Source organism: Aegilops tauschii, chromosome 7, assembly GCF_002575655.3.
Source record: "Aegilops tauschii subsp. strangulata cultivar AL8/78 chromosome 7, Aet v6.0, whole genome shotgun sequence".
NCBI lineage: Eukaryota > Viridiplantae > Streptophyta > Magnoliopsida > Poales > Poaceae > Aegilops > Aegilops tauschii.
The window spans coordinates 494,056,910-494,063,620 of NC_053041.3; positions in this window are offsets into that span (position 1 = coordinate 494,056,910).

The following is a 6,711-nucleotide window of genomic DNA, read 5'->3' on the forward strand; positions in this document are numbered from 1 at the left end:
TATTTCTTAAGTTTTCTGAATATTAATAGGGGTAGAGGGGCCTGCCACTACCAATATCGTCCCAAGCCCGGAAAAAAAGTGGAGGGGGCATAAACATATTAACACTACGCTATACTCTGTATTTTGCATTCATAACTTCCTATCATCATTTAGTACCTTTACCATAAGTCAATCGAAAGAAAATCAAGGGGAACCAGTATAGATGATGGTATAAAAAACATAAACAGGAACGTTAGTCACTGAAAAGCAATACCTTATTTAGTTATATTAGTTCAATCATACAAAGACAAAAAAGGATAAGAGGAAGGAGGACATGTGGATGAAAATATTCAATGACCAAGCCAGGTTGCCTCTGTCGACGACGAAGACAAATTTTTGGCCTGCCTCGCTTTTGGACAGTGACGACGTGTTCGAGTAGGAACTTGGGGGCAACATTGTCCCCACCAATCCCCTACATGCATGTCGATGGCAAAAGCACCTCCAATTCGGTTATCATGTCTGCGTGGACATATGCTTACATTCTTTCCAATTTCACTCACTAATTATTATCTACCTCATTCAACACCTATGGAGCCCTTAAAAAATCACATGCTTTTTCAAGATTTCAAGGAAAAGTGAAGAAACATTTTTCACTAAACAGGCATTTCCTTAATTACGTTATATTCAATCGCAGAAACAAAGGACATGGTTATGAAAAAAATAAATATATGACAGTCAGGAAAAGGGAAAAGGGGACCTTCGAACTTTCAAAAATGTCGCCGATGTGGAGGATGTGTTTTGCTGGCGCTCTAGGGGCAGAAAACGTCTCCACCATCCTCATACTAAAGATGGATCAAAGCTGGTTGCAAGAGGCGAAATCCATGCCCACATCACCTGCACGGACGTCGAGAGCAACAACACCGTGCAGATGGATGATCTCGCCTGCTCGCTTGCGCAGCTCCACCTTGGGCCCTGCTACCCCTCTATCGCTGTTTACCAGCCTAGACCGAGTAGGCGTACGTGGAGACAAACCAGCCGCCGTTGAAGTTCATCCTATGGCCGCACTAGCGAATCGAGCTGCGGGCGTAAATGATGAAGGGGTAAACCATATATTTTATTATTGCCTCTAGGGCATATTTCCAACATTCATAAAGTCATATCATATTATTTCCTTCATAGCATGGACATTTGGACTTTTTATGTGATTCAAAGCAATAGTCTAGTTTTGACATAATAATTTAGATACTCAAGCATATCAACAAACAACCATGTCTTTCAAAATATCAATGCTAAAACAAGTTATCCCTAGACCATCATCCTCAAATATTGATCCATTCATGAAACACACTAGAATATTACCTACACCTAATACTTGAGCACGATCATATTGCCTCTTAGTTGGTGCTTTTATAGGAGAAGATGGAGACTCAAAATAAAAATTGCATAAAGTAAAGAAAGGCCCTTCGCAGAGGGAAGTAGGGATTTGTAGAGGTGGCGGAGCTCAAAGCGAAAAATCTATTTATATATAAAAAGTACTTGACGGGTTCACCGTAAAAAGGATGATTACCGTAGAAATTACTACAATAATTAGAGACATCTGGCCTTTAATTCAGTGGGCCTAATACCATCGGAGAAATAAGAATGGTTAGATCTTCATTAAGACCAGCCAGAATGGGTAGTAACATGGACTAGTAACATGCCCATGTTACTAGTCTATGTTACTACCTCTATAGTGGGGAGTAACATATGTGTGGTAACATGCAACACTTTATTTATTACACTATAGACACATCTTGCCTTGATATGTGTGATGTTACTCATACTAATAGTAACTAGCTATGTTACCACTTTCATTTCTTTCTTCATTTATTGCATGCCACATCATCTATTTAACCTAGATATGTGTGATGTTACTACCTATGTTACTCCCATTTTGGGTAGTCTAACTAGGTGGACCCATGCCCTCCGTACCATCACAAACAATCTCTCGATTCTATTGAACCATCCCATGAATTAAAAAAGTCACAGCCATGCCACAATTAAAAAAACAGATCAACACGTGTTTAAAAATACACAACGGTAAAAAAAGGGTCATCACACGTTAAAAATGTACTCAAAATACATAGCCATAAAAAATCACACATTAAAAATGTACTCAAAATACATAGCCATAAAAAAAGCTGATCATTACACGTTTAAAAATATATACTCTCATGGTCCCAAAAAAAGTCAAACGATCATGTACAGGACGCAATGACCAAACTCTCACAATCCTATGCAAAGATACAATCTCTCCAAACATAACCAAACTCTACCAATATTGTACAGAGATACAATCTCTCCAAGCAGAAACAAAATCTCACGTTCACGTACATATATAAAATCTCTCCGCATCCAATTAACATCTCTTTCCATCGAGCAAGCGTGGTCAACTCAGCCATCCCTAAAATACCTTCCCCAGGCAATGGTTCGACCATCTCAAAAATTCATTGTCCTTTAGATTTCAGAAGAGTACCCTTATTACATCATGTTCCTCCAGCAAACAACACTTCGATGTCAACTTCCTCCAACAAGTGGCACTTTAGCATTGTCTTCCTGCATCGGTCGCAAGCCCCCCAATCTCATGTCGACTATCCTCAATCGTAATCTGCTACGTCAACAGATCAGACCATCTTTAGTAAGTACCATCTCACAGAATTATAGCGTGCTCCTCTACTATAATCTGGGATTGTGGAATGGCCTCCATAGGTTTGAAGTCTATTAAGAAGCAAAGGGCAAGAGTACTGCAGTATGGTATCTACTTACAGTTTGTAGATCAGATAATGGTCACATAATATTTGGATTGAGTACCTCAGTAATTATGTCTAAGAAAGTACCTCATTAATCAAGTACAGATGGCATAAAAATAATGAGAAAAGTAAAGCGAAAAGTAATAAAAATAATGAATCTTCACAAACTTGAGCATTAATCTGCAACCTGTGGTGGATCAACCATTGGGACGAGCAGGGTTGGCCAGCCAAGGTCTTAAGCGGCGGAGCAAGATACTCCCCTGTCCAAAGACCAGCAGGTGCATTGCCATTGATCTTTGTAGTCATCCATCACCCCAAAAAAACACAAATTCAGGTCTACCACTGTCTGTAATAATATTATAATATCATCCTCTTGAACTTTATATTTGCATTCTCTATTGTGCAGGAATAAACAATGACAAGAAATGGTGGGCCACATACCAAGGAATTTGAGAAACATGTAAAAGGTGGTTAAAACAAATCAAATATGCAATCCAACAAGGTGATCCGTTACTAATCGTGATTCTTTTATATGTGGTATCACAAGAATGTTACAACTAAAAAGACAACAATTCCAGTTAGGCACAAGAGGTTCCTAATTGATTTTAGCTTGGACAAGAAAACAATATTTAAAATTATTATCTTATTGTTGCAAATCCAGACAAACAACAAAACGGCAAGATTGGAAAGTAGAATGAAACTAAAAGAAATGATAAGTAAACAGTCTTCGATCATAATGGGGATGCCCCACAATACACAGCCACACAAAAAGGACAACCTTTGATCAACTTCAATTAAAAAAATCTTCACAAGTTTTACCTTATGTGTGTTATCATCCCTTTGGTTCTAAACTTTACCACTAATGATGCACAGGACGCGACATTATGTTGCATATGCCGTGCACATCAATTCTGCTGTAGTCCCATTCAACAGATATCTACTGGTCAAATATCAAGCACATATAAATGTAGAGGTGTGCAACAGATCCCTATCAATAAATATCAATAAAATACCTTTTTTAATACATAAATAAAGGTGATGACCAAGCCACAATGCTAATTGTTGGAAAATAGTTCAATTTGAATTGCACTTCAGAGATCCCTACATCGAAAGATTGCCTTTCCACTTGGAAAATGAGCAGCAAGTCATCTTTTCAGATCCTACAGATTTAACAAAGATTGCAACAAAAGAAAGAGTAGGAATCGCCAAATTTACACACTGGATGGATGTGTGAAGAAGCCAGTAAATTGACATATGCACAGTTGTTACATTTTATATGTACAACGCAATCAGACCTATTTTCAAATTTACTTTTAAATCTTAATTTGTCTTTCGAAAATATTTAAATTATAGCTAACCATAAATATACTAATTATTTCTTAAGTTTGCTGAATATTAATAGGGGTAGAGGGGCCTGCCACTACCAATATCGTCCCAAGCCCGGAAAAAAAGTGGAGGGGGCATAAACATATTAACACTACGCTATACTCTGTATTTTGCATTCATAACTTCCTATCATCATTTAGTACCTTTACCATAAGTCAATCGAAAGAAAATCAAGGGCAACCAGTATAGATGATGGTATAAAAAACATAAACAGGAACGTTAGTCACTGAAAAGCAATACCTTATTTAGTTATATTAGTTCAATCATACAAAGACAAAAAAGGATAAGAGGAAGGAGGACATGTGGATGAAAATATTCAATGACCAAGCCAGGTTGCCTCTGTCGACGACGAAGACAAATTTTTGGCCTGCCTCGCTTTTGGACAGTGACGACGTGTTCGAGTAGGAACTTGGGGGCAACATTGTCCCCACCAATCCCCTACATGCATGTCGATGGCAAAAGCACCTCCAATTCGGTTATCATGTCTGCGTGGACATATGCTTACATTCTTTCCAATTTCACTCACTAATTATTATCTACCTCATTCAACACCTATGGAGCCCTTAAAAAATCACATGCTTTTTCAAGATTTCAAGGAAAAGTGAAGAAACATTTTTCACTAAACAGGCATTTCCTTAATTACGTTATATTCAATCGCAGAAACAAAGGACATGGTTATGAAAAAAATAAATATATGACAGTCAGGAAAAGGGAAAAGGGGACCTCCGAACTTTAAAAAATGTCGCCGATGTGGAGGATGTGTTTTGCTGGCGCTCTAGGGGCAGAAAACGTCTCCACCATCCTCATACTAAAGATGGATCAAAGCTGGTTGCGAGAGGCGAAATCCATGCCCACATCACCTGCACGGACGTCGAGAGCAACAACACCGTGCAGATGGATGATCTCGCCTGCTCGCTTGCGCAGCTCCACCTTGGGCCCTGCTACCCCTCTATCGCTGTTTACCAGCCTAGACCGAGTAGGCGTACGTGGAGACAAACCAGCCGCCGTTGAAGTTCATCCTATGGCCGCACTAGCGAATCGAGCTGCGGGCGTAAATGATGAAGGGGTAAACCATATATTTTATTATTGCCTCTAGGGCATATTTCCAACATTCATAAAGTCATATCATATTATTTCCTTCATAGCATGGACATTTGGACTTTTTATGTGATTCAAAGCAATAGTCTAGTTTTGACATAATAATTTAGATACTCAAGCATATCAACAAACAACCATGTCTTTCAAAATATCAATGCTAAAACAAGTTATCCCTAGACCATCATCCTCAAATATTGATCCATTCATGAAACACACTAGAATATTACCTACACCTAATACTTGAGCACGATCATATTGCCTCTTAGTTGGTGCTTTTATAGGAGAAGATGGAGACTCAAAATAAAAATTGCATAAAGTAAAGAAAGGCCCTTCGCAGAGGGAAGTAGGGATTTGTAGAGGTGGCGGAGCTCAAAGCGAAAAATCTATTTATATATAAAAAGTACTTGACGGGTTCACCGTAAAAAGGATGATTACCGTAGAAATTACTACAATAATTAGAGACATCTGGCCTTTAATTCAGTGGGCCTAATACCATCGGAGAAATAAGAATGGTTAGATCTTCATTAAGACCAGCCAGAATGGGTAGTAACATGGACTAGTAACATGCCCATGTTACTAGTCTATGTTACTACCTCTATAGTGGGGAGTAACATATGTGTGGTAACATGCAACACTTTATTTATTACACTATAGACACATCTTGCCTTGATATGTGTGATGTTACTCATACTAATAGTAACTAGCTATGTTACCACTTTCATTTCTTCCTTCATTTATTGCATGCCACATCATCTATTTAACCTAGATATGTGTGATGTTACTACCTATGTTACTCCCATTTTGGGTAGTCTAACTAGGTGGACCCATGCCCTCCGTACCATCACAAACAATCTCTCGATTCTATTGAACCATCCCATGAATTAAAAAAGTCACAGCCATGCCACAATTAAAAAAACAGATCAACACGTGTTTAAAAATACACAACGGTAAAAAAAGGGTCATCACACGTTAAAAATGTACTCAAAATACATAGCCATAAAAAATCACACATTAAAAATGTACTCAAAATACATAGCCATAAAAAAAGCTGATCATTACACGTTTAAAAATATATACTCTCATGGTCCCAAAAAAAGTCAAACGATCATGTACAGGACGCAATGACCAAACTCTCACAATCCTATGCAAAGATACAATCTCTCCAAACATAACCAAACTCTACCAATATTGTACAGAGATACAATCTCTCCAAGCAGAAACAAAATCTCACGTTCACGTACATATATAAAATCTCTCCGCATCCAATTAACATCTCTTTCCATCGAGCAAGCGTGGTCAACTCAGCCATCCCTAAAATACCTTCCCCAGGCAATGGTTCGACCATCTCAAAAATTCATTGTCCTTTAGATTTCAGAAGAGTACCCTTATTACATCATGTTCCTCCAGCAAACAACACTTCGATGTCAACTTCCTCCAACAAGTGGCACTTTAGCATTGT